The sequence below is a fragment of the Neofelis nebulosa genome, chromosome 11, assembly GCF_028018385.1.
Source record: "Neofelis nebulosa isolate mNeoNeb1 chromosome 11, mNeoNeb1.pri, whole genome shotgun sequence".
Taxonomy (NCBI): Eukaryota; Metazoa; Chordata; class Mammalia; order Carnivora; family Felidae; genus Neofelis; species Neofelis nebulosa.
The window spans coordinates 39,891,590-39,905,459 of NC_080792.1; the positions used below are offsets into that span (position 1 = coordinate 39,891,590).

The 13,870-nt window shown below is 35.0% G+C and overlaps 1 protein-coding gene across 5 annotated transcripts in view; it reads left to right on the forward strand.

Moving 5' to 3' along the window:
* Nucleotides 1-13,870, forward strand: part of CCDC178 (coiled-coil domain containing 178) — a 440,607-nt gene that overhangs the window by 162,727 nt on the left and 264,010 nt on the right. The gene's annotated exons all lie outside the window — the stretch shown is intronic.

Genomic DNA, 13,870 nt, shown 5'->3' on the forward strand with positions numbered 1-13,870 from the left:
CAAAAAAAAATTCATTCAGGCTCAAAATTTCACAATGACAATATTAGGGATCACCTTTTAGCCTTTATATTTTAGAGAACCATTAGGGTCACAGCAAAATTGGGAGAAAGTACAGAGATTTCCCATATATCTCAAACCCTTTCGGTGCTGTCCCTATACAGCCTTTCTCCCACTGATGGCAACCATGGCAACCACTGATCTTTTATTCCATAGTTTTGTCTTTTCCAAAATACCATATAGTTGGAATCCTACAGTATATATAGCCTTTTCATATTGGATTCTTTCACTTATTCATATGCATTCAAGGTTCCTTCATGTCTTTTCTTGGCTTGATAGCTCATTTCTTTTTAGCACTGAATAGTATTCTATATCTGGATATACCACAATTTATTTAAGCATTCACTTATTGAAGAACATCTTGGTTGCTTCCAAGTCTGGGCAGTTATAAAGAAAGCTACTAGAAACATCCATGTGCAGGTTTTTATGTGGAAATAAGTTTTCAACCCCTTTGAGTATGAAATAAGGAACATAATTGCTGGATATTATAATTAGTATATATTTACTTTTTTGTGTGTTTTTAAAAAATGTTTATTTTGAGAGGGAGAGAGGGTGTGAGTGGGGGAGGAACAGAGAGAGAGAGAGAGAAAGAGAGGGAATCCAAGCAGGACCTGCACTGTCAGCACATAACCCAACAGAAGGCTCAGTCTCATGAACTGTGAGATCATAACCTGAGCCAAAACCAAGAGTCAGATGCTTAACTGACTGAACCACCTAGGCACCCCAGTATATGTTTAGTTTTGTAAAAAACTGCCAAACTGTCTTACAAAGTGGCTGTACCATTTTTCATTCCTACCAGCAATGCATGGGAGTTCCTGTTATTCCAAAGCCTTGCCAATAGTTGATGTTGTCAGTAATCAGGATTTTGGCCATTGTAATAGCTGTGTAGTGATATTTCACTGTTGCTTTAATTTGCATTTCTGTGATGACATATGAAGTATATACTTACTTGCCATTGTATATCTTCTTTGGTGAGTTGCATGTTAAGGTCTTTGACCTCCTCTTTTAAGTAATCTCTACATCCAATATGGGGCTCGAACTAACAGTCCCAAGATCAAGTGTCCCATGTTCTACCAACAGAACCAGCCAGGCATCCCAACATCTCTGATGCTTATTTTATTGGGTTGTTTTCTTACTGTTGAGTTTCCAGAGTATTTTGTAATTTTGGATAACAGATCTTTATCAGATTTGTCTTCTGCAAATATTTGCTCCCAGTTTGTGACTTCTCATTCTTTTGACCTTGGCTTTCACAGAGCTAAAGGCTTTAGTTTTAATGAAACCCAACTTATCAATTATTTCTTTCATGGATCATGCTTTGGTGTTGTATCTAAAAAGTCATTGTCACACTGGACCAGGTGGACTTACCATGTATATTCAGAACATTTCATCCTAAAGCAGCAGAATATGCATTCTTCTCCAGTGCACATGGAACGTTCTCCAGAATAGACCACATACTGGGACACAAATCACCCCTCAGCAAGTATAAAAAGATCGAGATCATACCATGCATATTTTCAGACCACAAAGCTATCAAACTCAAAATCAACCACAAGAAAAAAAAAAGTTGGAAAGGTAACAAATACTTGGAGACTGAAGAACATCCTACTAAAGAATGAATGGGCTAACCAACAAGTTAAAGAGGAAATTAAAAAGTACATGGAAGCCAACAAAAATGATAACACCACAGCCCAAAGCCTCAGATGCAGCAAAAGCAGTCATAAGAGGAATGTATTTAGCAATCCAGGCCTTCCTAAAGAAGGAAGAAAGATCTCAGCTACACAACCTAATCTTACACCTTAAAGAGCTGGAAAAAGAACAGCAAATAAAACCCAAAACTAACAGAAGACAGGAAATAATGAAGATTAGAGCAGAAATTAATGCTATTGAAACGAAAAAAAACAGTAGACCAGTGAAACCAAAAGCTGGTTCTTTGAAAGAATTACAAAATTGATAAGCCACTGGCCAGTTTGATCAAAAAGAAAAAGGAAGGGACCCAAATAAATAAAATCAAGAATGAGAGAGGAGAGATCACCACCAACACAGCAGAGATAAAAGCAATAATAAGAGAATACTATGAGAAATTATACGCCAATGAAATGGGCAATCTGGAAGAAATGGACAAATTCCTAGAAACAAATACACTACCAAAACTGAAACAGGAAGAAATAGAAAATTTGAAGAGACCCATGACCAGTAAAGAAACCGAAATTGTAATAAAAAAATCTGCCAAAAAACAAGAGTCCATGGCCAGATGGCTTTCCAGGGAAATTCTACTGAACGTTTAAGGAAGAGTTAACACCTATTCTCTTGAAGCTGTTCCAAAAGATATAAATGGACGGAAACCTTCCAAACTCTCTCTGTGAAGCCAGCATTACCTTCATTCCAAAACCAGAGACCCCACTGAAAATGAGAACTATAGACCAATTTCCCTGATGACTGTGGATGCAAAAATCCTCAACAAGATATTAGCCAACTGGATCCAACAATACATTAAAAAAATTATTCACCACGACCAAGTGGGACTTATACCTGGGATGCAGGGCTGGTTCAATATCTGCAAAACAATCAATGTGATTCATCACATCAGTAAAAGAAAGGACAAGAACCATAAGATCCTCTCAATAGATGCAGAGAAAGCATTTGACGAAATACAGCATCCTTTCTTGATAAAAACCCTCAAGAAAGTTGGGATAGAAGGATCATACCTGGAGATCATAAAAGCCATATATCAAAGATCCCATGCTGATATCATCCTCAATGGGGCAAAACTGAGAGTTTTCCCCCTGAGGTCTGGAACAAGACAGGGATGTTCACTCTTGCCACTGTTATTCAACATAGTATTGGAAGTCTTAGCCTCAGCCATCAGACAACACAAAGAAATAAAAGGCAGCCGATGGAATGGGAGAAGATATTTACAAATGACATATCAGATAAAGGGTTAGTATCCCAAGTCTATAAAGAACTTATCAAACTCAACACCCCAAAAACAAATAATCCAGTGAAGAAATGGGCAAAAGACATGAATAGACACTTCTCCAAAGAAGACATCCAGATGGCCAACCAACACATGAAAAATGCTCAACATCACTCATCATCAGGGAAATACAAATCAAAACCACAATGAGATACCACCTTGCACCTGTCAGAATGGCTAACATTAACAACTCAGGGAACAACAGATGTTGACGAGGATGCAGAGAACAAGGATCTCTTTTGCACTGTTGGTGGGAATGCAAGCTGGTGCAGTTACTCTGGAAAACAGTATGGAGGTTCCTCAAAAAACTAAAAACAGAACAACCTGTGACCCAGCAATTGCACTACTAGGCATTTATCCAAGGGATACAGGTGTGCTGTTTCGAAGGGACACATGCACCCCCATGTTTACGGCAGCACTATCAACAATAGCCAAAGTATGGAAAGAGCCCAATGTCCATCGATGGATGAATGGATAAAGAAGATGTGGTATATATATACACAATGGAGTATTACTGGGCAATCAAAAAGAATGAAATCTTGCCATTTGCAACTACATGGATGGAACTGAAGGGTATTATGCTAAGTGAAATTAGTCAGAGAAAGACAAAAATCATATGACTTCACTTATCTGAGGACTTTAATAGACAAAACAGGTGAACACAAGGGAAGGGAAGCAAAAATAATATAAAAACAGGGAGGGGGACAAAACCTAAGAGACTCTTAAATATGGAGAACAAACAGGGTTACTGGAGGGGTTGTGGGAGGGGGGATGGGCTAAATGGGTAAAGAATCTACTCTTGAAATCACTGTTGCACTATATGCTAACTAACTTGGATGTAAATTAAAAAAATAAAAATTAAAAAACAAATAAAAATAAGTCATTGTCATACCCAAGAACATCTAAGATTTTTGGTTATTTTCTAGTGTTTTTTTTTTGTTATACCTTTAGGTTTATGATCCATTGTGAGTTAATTTTTATGAAAGGTGTAAAGTGTATCTAGCTTTGTTTCTTTTTGCATGTGGATGTCCACTTGTTCTAGCACCATTTATTGAAGAGATTGTCTTTGCTCCATTGTGTTGTCTTTGCTTTTTTGTGGAAGAGCAGCTGACTATTTGTGGACTCTTTTTTGTTCCAGTTTTCTATTTGTCTATTCTTTTGCCAGTGCTATACTGTCTTGAATAATATAGCTTTCTAGTATATCTTGATGTTGAGTGTGTTCATGTCTGTTGCTTTTTTTTGTTTTTCAATATTGTTTTGGCTCTGCTGGGTCTTTTTCTCCTTATAAACTGGCATATAGGAAAACAATTGAAGATTGGGGATTCACATTGTGTCTTGCAACTGTTCTATAATTGCTTATTATTTCTAGGAGTATTTTTGTTAATTCTTTTAGATTTTCACATGTACAATCATGTCATCTGAAAACAAGAGCAAATTTATTTATTCCTTCCAAATCTGTATGTTTTTTACTTATTATTATTATTATTATTATTATTATTATTATTATTATTATTTTGGTCAATGCATTTTCAAGAACTTCCAGTACAACATTGAAAAAGAATGTTGAGATAGATTATCCTTGCCTTGTACCTGATCCTAGTGGGAGAGCTTTCGTTTCTCACCATAAACTTTTGTGTTAGCTGTAGGTTTTTGTAAACATTCTTTACCAAGTCAAGGAAGACCCCATCCCCTCCCCCCATTTTAACTTATTGAGGGTCTTACAGTAATGCTGTCTCATAGAATGAGTTAGGAGTATCCATCTGTTTCTATCCTCTGAAAGAGATTGTAGAAATTTAGTATAATTTCTTACTTAAATGTTTGTAGAATTATTCACTGGGGAACCCATGGGGGCCTTGTGCTTTCTGTTTTGGAAAGTAATTAATTATTAATTCCATTTCCTTTATAGATGTCAGCATATTTAGATGATATGTTTCTTCTTGTATGAGTTTTGGCAGATTATGTCTTTCAAGAAATTGTTCTATTTCATCTAGGTTACCTAATTCTTGAAAATAGAGTTTTTCATAGTATTCCTTTATTTTCTTTCAATATCCATAAGATCTAGTTACATCACTGCTTTCATTTCTGATATTAGTAATTTGTGTCCTCTATCTTTTTTTCTTAGTTTGCCTGGCTTCAGGCTTATCAAGTTTTATTGGTCTTTTGAAAGAACCAGATTTTAGTTTCATTGATTTTTTTTCTATGATTTTCTGTTTTAAATTTCATTGATTTCTGCTCTAATTCTTATTATTTCTCTTCTTCTGCTTAGTTTTAATTTAATTTTCTCTCCTTCCAGTTTTCTAAGATTTAAACCTATATTATTTATGTTAGATCTTTCTTCTTTTCTAATATACACACTCAGTACTATAAATTTCCTTTTAAGCAATGCTTTTGCTGCATCACACAAATTTTGATAAATTGCGTTTTGTTTTTATTTAGTTCAAACTATTTCAAAATTTTTCTTCAGATTTATTCCTTGGCTATACATTTTTAAGAAATATGTTGTTTAGTGTGTACATATTTGGGTATTTTCCAATTAACTTTCTGTTACTGATTTCTAGTTTAATTCCATTGTGGTCTGACAGTAAACATTGTATGATTTCTGGTTTTTCTAGTTTTTTAAGTTTGTTTAGCAGTTCAGGGATCATTTTTAATCCTAGAAAAAGACACTCTGTTATGTCTTCATAATGTTCTAGGCCACAGTCATCTGGTCTATAACTTTATAGTTTAGAAGGTTATGTTACTGCTTGGATTCTTTTTCACATATTTATAACAACCCTTAACTCTTCTTTAGAGAAAAATCTTAGCCTTTCCTTCAAATACTATTTGTTAATATCTAAGACAAAGTTTATAAAGGACCTTCATCTGAGTAAAGTAAAAATTAAAACCTTCTTGGGGTGCCTGGGTGGCTCAGTCAGTTAAGCGTCCGACTTCGGCTCAGGTCATGATCTCACAGTTTGTGGGTTCAAGCCCCGCATCAGGCTCTGTGCTGGCTGCTTAGAGCCTGGAGCCTGCTTCAAATTCTGTGTCTCCCTCTCTCTCTGCTCCTCCCCCGCTCATGCTCTGTCTCTCTCTCTCTCCTTCAAAAATAAATAAAAACATTAAAAAAAAATAAAAAAAAAAAAACCTTCTAAAACACTTTCTTGGGGGTCATAACTTTTACCACTTCAGGCCTATTTAGATAATGTCCAGTTCAATTAACAGAATAAAATAGATTTAATAACCAAATTTAATACAAATTTGGTTTGTACACTATACAGCTTCTATCACAATTTCAGGTGAGACTGGTGGTATTTTAAAATGGTTAGAAAATGGACATTCTGATTATTTATTTATTTTGATTCTTGAGGATTTTTGCCTATCAGTCAAATCTAAAGTGTATTACTCTTGACTTATATACAATAATTTTTATTGAATTAGGAGTTGATACTACATCCTGGACTTTTAACAAATCTTGGTAAGGGGCACCTCTGTGGCTCAGTTAGTTAAGCATCCAATTTCAGCTCAGGTCATGATCTCACAATTCATGAGTTCAAGCTCCGTGTCAGGCTCTGTCCTGACAGCTTGCAGCCAGGAGTCTGCTTTGGATTCCATGTCTCCCTCTCTGTCTGCACCTTCCCCACTTGTTCTCTTTCTCTCTCTTTCAAAACTAAATAAACATTTACAAAAATTTTTTTAAAAAGTTCCTAAAAGTAATGGCCAAAACTGACTACTGCTACTTGGTTTTTTAAATTAATGAAAGAGGTAGTCCTATTGTTCAAGATGGTTAAAAACCTATACACTTAAGTTATGTTAGAATTCAGAATTAGGATTAACTTTCTTGATAAAATTATATTCCTTTTCTTAATGATAATTGGGCAGTCTTCAATGTTTCGTGTTTCCTTCTGCTTTAAATGGTCCAGAAGCTCAGAATCATTTACACTATACATCGCTAGCACCGTCACTCTTCGTTACTCCTTTCTGTGTTCCAGATTTACAACTTTGGTCATGTACTCTTTTACTTTTGGTTCATTGTTTTTAAGTTACTAAGATTCTTCCCTACTCTATTCAGAGATAAAATACTTTGCCAACGTGAAGGTCAAGGAAGCCATTAACTGTAATATTGGGAGTGTCCACATTAATGATAAATGTTTGCTGGGGAAAAGAGGGAAGGAAGGTACAGACAAAACAGAAATCGTGTGAAGCTATAGTAGGATTTAAGTTCTTCAAATGTTGTGTCAAGCTTCAGAAGAGTTAATTTTTCTAACACATATTTGAGGGAGTAAATACACCTAAAAATGTGATAAAAACAAAGAATTAGACACTCAGTATTCTTGATGATATAAAACAGTTGAGGACAAAATAAAACTTTATTTGCCTTGCTGGGAACATAACTTCCTTCCTCATTCTACTAGTTTAGAGCCTTGTCAGAAAAAAATGTAGTATATTGGCTCTTTAGAATTTTCATTTAAATCTATGAATTTTGGGGGCAACTGGATGGCTCAAATCGGTTGTGTCCGACTCTTGGTTTTGGCTCAGGTCATGATCTCACTGTTCACGAGGACAAGCCCTGGATCGGGCTCTGCACCGACTGCACAGAGCCTGCTTGGGATTCTCTCTCTCCCTCTCTGGCTCGCTCTCTGTCTCTCAGAATAAATAAATAAACTAAAAAGAATAAATCTGTGATTTTTGTTTCTATTTTTTCCTCCCTTTTCTAAATGAAATGTGATTTTGTTGAAAGGGTATGGATTTTGGAGTCACATGTTTCTTAATTTGAATTCTGGTTCTTTATTCTGAGAATATTGAGAATATTGTGATCCCGTAAATGAGTATAATAATACATGTATTATACCTGTGTGTGATAATATTGTATATAAAACATTTAACTTGGAGCCTGACAAATAATATACTCTCACAAGTATTAGGGATAAACAACATAAAGAGTATTCCATAAAATGGGGCTTCCTAAACTCTTTGATAACTGACTTACATTTAACTCTGGAGTCTATTTCCTAATAAATATATAGATTCTAAATAACACATTGAAAGTAGTAATAGCTATTTTTTGAATGCTTGATGCCAATGTTGCCTCAGGTAAACTATTATATATGTATAATAGTTTAATGTATATAATAGTTTATATATGCATATATAATTCTTGTACTTCCACAATAATTTTGTGGAAAAGAAATGTTATCCCAGTTTTACTTATGTGAAAACTAATATTTGATAAGTGTTAAGACATATTGATATAGCAACTCTGATAACCTGTACTCTGTAAGTTGGTAGAACCTTTCTGGGAAGTAATTTATCAATATCTGTAAATAATGTTTTTTATCTATTTTAAAAAATGTTAGCGGCATCTGGGTGGCTCAGTCGGTTGAGCCTCCAGCTTCAGCTTAGGTTATGATCTCACAGTTTGTGGGTTCGAGCCCCATGTCGGGCTGTGTGCTGACAGCTCAGAGCCTGGATCCTGCTTCGGATTCTGTGTCTCCCTCTCTCTCTGCCCCTCCCCTGCTCACACTCTGTCTCTCTCCCTAAAAAATAAACATTAAAAAAATTTAATAAAAAATGTTTATTATTGAAATATAGTCATTATACAATATTATATTAGTCAACATACAATATTATGTGCATTATATTATATACACAACATAGTGATTCAACAGTTCTATACATTATGCAGTGCTGACCACAAGAAGTGTAGTTACCATCTGCCACCATACAACATTATTACAATATGATTAACTATATTCCCTATGCTGCACTTTTCATCTATGTGACTTATTTTACAACTGGAAGTTTGTACCTCTTAATCCCTTTCACCTGTTTCTCACATTCCCACCCCCCCCCCCCCCCCCCCCCCGCCGCTGGTCCACTTTGGAAGCCATCAATTTGTTCCCTATATTTATTCATCTGTTTCTTTTTGCCTGTTTGCTTGCTTGTTTTAAATTATACATGTAAGTAAAATCATATGGTATTTGTCTTTCTCTGACTTATTTCACTTAGCATAATGTTCTCTAGGTCCATGCATGTTGGTGCAAATGGCAAGCTCTCATCATTTTTATGGCTGAGTAATATTCAGTTGTGTATATGTATACCACATCTTTATCCATTTCATCTATTGAAGGACACTGAGGTTGCTTCCATTTATTGTCTATTGTAAATAATGCTTCAGTGAACATAGGGGCTTATATATCTCTTTAATTAGTGTTTTTGTTTTATTTGGCTAGGGTTAGGGTTAGGGTAGAACTAATAAATCATATGATATTTCTATTTTTAATTTATCGAGGAACCTCCATACTGTTTTCCATAGTGGTTGCACCAATTCACATTCTAACTGACAGCATATGAGGTTTCCCTTTTCTCCATATCCTTGCCAATACTTGTTATTTCTTATCTTTTTGATAATAACCATTCTGACTGGTAGGGGGTCTCATCTTGTGGTTTTGACTTGCATTTCACTGATGATTAGTGAGGGTGAGAATCTTGAGGAAACATGTCTATAAAATATGTCGCTAAGGCTGGTGTACAGAAGATCCCTTCCTATGTTTTCTTTCAGAGTTTTATTGTTTTAGGTCTCACATTTAGGTCTTTAATCCATTTTCGTTTATTTTTTGTGTCTGATGTAAGATAGTGGTTCAGGCTCATTCTTTTGCATGTAGTTGTCCAGTTTTTCCCAACAACCGTTTATTGAGGAGACTGCCTTTTCCTCATTGTATATTCTTGACTCCTTTGTCAGGTATTAATTGACCATATAGAAGCATAGGTTTATTTATGCACTGCACTCTGTATTCTGTTCTACGGATCTATGTGTCTATTTTTGTGTCAGTACCAAACTGTTTTGATTACTGTAGCATTGTGTTGTGTTTTGAAATCTGGGATTATGATACCTCCAGCTTTGTTCTTTGTCAAGATTGCTTTGGCTACTGAGCGCTTTTATGATTCCATACAAATTTAGGATTATTTGTTCTAGTTCTGTGAAAAACAGTGTTGATATTTTGATAAGGATTGTATTGAAACTGTAGATTAGTAACTTTGGGTAGCCTAAATATTTTAACAATATTAATTTTTCTGTGTCATGAGCATGGTATATGATTTCATTTGTTTGTGTTGTTTTCACCTTCTTTCATCAGTGTCATGCAGTTTTCAGGTTATAGATCTTTCACTTCCTTGGTTAAATTTATTCCTAGGTATTTTATTCTTTTTGCTTAATTTTAAATGGGATTATTTTCTTAATTTCTTCTTCTGCTACTTTATTATTAATGTATAAAAATACAACATCTCTCTCTCTATTATTTTGTATCCTGCAACTTTAATGAATTCATTTATTAGTTCTAATAATTTTTTGGTAGAGTATTAGGGTTCTCTCTATATATTAATATGTCATCTGCAAATAGTGACAGTTTTACTTCTTTAAATTTGAATGCTTTTCATTAGTTTTTCTTGTCTCTTTGCTACAGCTAAGATTTATATTACTATTTTGAATAAAAGTGGTAAGAGTGGACATCCTTGTCTTGTTCCTGATATTAAAGGAAAAGCTTTCATTTGTTCACCATTGAGTAATATGTTAGCTATTGGTTTGTCATGTATGGCGTTTTTATGTTGAGTTATGTTCCTTCTAAACCGACTTTGTTGAGAGTTTTTAATCATGAACTGATTTGGGGTTTTTTCTATTGTTTTTTTTTTTCTGCATCTGTTGAGATGATCATATGGTTTTTATCTTTCATTTTGTTAATGTCATGTGTCACATTGATTTGTAGATATTAAACCAATATATGTAAAGACTTTATTTTTATTATTTTTTAATGTTTATTTTTGAGAGACAGAGACAGAGCATGCATGGGGGAAGGGCAGAGAGAGAGGGAGACACAGAATCTGAAGTAGGCTCCAGGCTCTCAGCTGTCAGCACAGAGCCCGATGTGGGGCTCGAACTCACAGTCTGCAAGATTATGACCTGATCCGAAGTCGGAAGTTCAGCCAGCTGAGCCACCCAGGCGCCCCATGTAAAGAACTTTAAATACTAAATACATTTGCAATCTATAGTTAATTATTTCTAAAAATAAGACTTAAAGAAAATCACCAGATAATAAAGATGAACAAAGGCTACAAAGATGGGTGTTAAGGATGTTTATGATTAGTTATATAATACCAACTAGAAAATATACTCCAGGAGGACAAGAATTGTTTGTTTTGTACAACTGCATCTCAGTGCCTAGACCAGTGCTGAGAACAAAGTAGGTACTCAATACGTGTTTATGGAAATCATAAATACATAGCTAACATATAGTGGGAAAATTTTAAAAACACAAATTTTTCAGTAATAGATTTGTTGTGTAATATGAGTACAAGGATAAATTGTAAATTCATTCAGTTCTAAATTTTTAAAAATGGGGCTTTTGCTTTTTTTAGTGGCTGAGAAAGATAGACTATCTATCTATCTAGGCTGACTCTACCAACGATAACAACTTGAATCCCTGGACCTAAAAAGCAATACACCAAAAAGTCACAATGCACATCCCTGGGTTTGGAGATTCAGGTTATTTTAATTTTATTTTTGTAATTTAAAAATGTTTCTCAAAAAAAACCCATTTATTTTCATAAAGAAAGAAAGGTAAAAACACAAGCACCCTTGTGTTTATTTTTAGAAAGAATCCATTTGGGCTGCTACCTGTACTTTTTGTTACGTTCCTGGCCACAAAAGAGTGCCCTGAGAATGCAAGTCAGAGCTGCTGTGCCCCACTGATTCAGTACAGCTCAGTTATTTGCAGAAATACTCAATTTTCGTTATAACTCTTAATTTTTAGTTCTTGTTTTCTCTGTTCCTGGTCTAAAATCTTATATAATAATTTGAGTTCTCCAACTTTTGTCTTAACTCCCCTCCATCACTGGAAAGCAAACTGATGCTGCTTCCTTGATTCTGAGCTTATATCTATTTATATTTGGTGTTTACTTCTCTTTTCTCTTTGAAAGTGGATTTCCGGACACATAGCATTAAGTGTTGCATTGCTCTTCAGTTCTTTGTCCTAGTAGAAGTCTCTTCCAGTAGAATAGCTCTTTGCTGCCACCTTCTGGTTTTTGTCTGCTAAAGCCAGGCAGCAGGTCAAAGGTGACTGTTTCAATTTGGGCTCTTCTCAGCATCTGAGAATGCTCCGCCTTTTCTTTGACTTCTTTGAAGCTCTTCAAAGTGATCTTTTGATATATTTTATTCTCCAAAACCAGAATTGACTTATTTTTTATGGAGACTTTATGTCCCCAAAGCCTATATTTTTTTACTTTTTTTTTTTTTTTTTTTTTTTTTTTTTTTACAGAGAAAGCTGTTGACCTCTAAAGAATACAAGAATAGCAAATATAGGGAGCATCCACAGCCTTTAGGGATAAGTACCCAAAGAGCGTGAAAGAGGCTACCTTCCTCCAAAGCAGAGTAAGGTCTTACTGGAGAGAGAGTGGCTGTGTCTCAGTCGATGACCTTAAGCAGCTATCTGCCAGGTGCCAGAGAATTTGATGAAGGTTAAATGGAGTTTGAATGGAGTTTCTGGGTAGAGAACCTGGAGGGTAGGCACCATTGGTTTTCCACACACCAGCTGGCAGCAATTCTACAGGAAGAAGGGGGAAACCATTGGAAACAGAACAAGGTTGTCAAGGGCCTTGCTGCAGCCTTGTAATCCCCACCATTGCCCTCTATTGATAAAGCCTCACTTGAAGCCAGCTGGCAGAAGAAAATAGTTTACATATCCAGCCCTAGTATCTCAAATTAGTTGAGAGTGGATTTAAAGCTAAAAGGCAATGATTAGATAAATGGCACAAATATACAGTCCACATGCAAACTTCTCTAATTCAGTTGGTTTCTATATGTAACTGAGCACCATGTCTTCCATTTATCTCATAACTCTAGAGTCTCTTTTAATCTTTAGAGTCTCCTACATTAAAAGAAAATTGCCTTTTATTGCATTAACATTTGTTGAAGAGTCTAAGCCATTTACTTTCCAGAACATCTCTCACAATGGGTTTATTTTTTTGTTCTCATTGTTAAATTCAGGTTAAACACTTTTGGCAGGACTATTACATAGTTATCATATTGTGTCAATGAAACATCACAAAGCACATGGTGCAAGTTTGTCTCGTTATTAGTGATAGTAAGTTTGGTCATTTGGTTAAAGTTATGACTAATACATTTATTTATTCTCCTGTTGTAGTATTGACCCAATTGAGTGATATGTTAAGAACATGAAATTATCTTTGTTTCCAAAAAATTTTTTTTATCCAAATTTAGCATCCACTGGTAAGTCTTGGTTGAATCCATTTTTGTCAGAGGTGTGAAATGGTGAATTTTCTGGACTTCCATTCCTTTTACAATCCATCGACAATTAGAACTGAAAAGTTTGGCACAGGCTGGGTTGCAGGCCATCCTCCTGAAAATGGTTTCTTCTTTTAGTTCTTATTCAGGCACTTACCTCTGCATTTCCTACCACTGCCCCTATTTCCTTTAAGTCTCAGGGAAACACCTTGTCGGCCTGGTTTCACTCTCCATCCTTCACATGCTGTTCATGAGTAAGAATCTGTGTGATTATGATATTTTAATGGATCTGGAGTTTCTCATTATATGAAGAGATTTTTTTAAAAACCTATTTTTGAGTTTGAAAGAACCTTAAACTTTGATAGCTTGATTACCCAACGTAGGGACCAAAAGTTTTGTTTGTTATTTGTTAATTCATTTGTTCAATAAGTTATTTAGATGTTTTTACAGCTACTATAACTCTTTGTCATTCTCCATCTTCTCTTCTTAAACATTTTCAATGATAGTTTAATAAGTACTTTACTAAGACCATAGTCTATCTCTTGTGTTAAATCTACAGTAATATG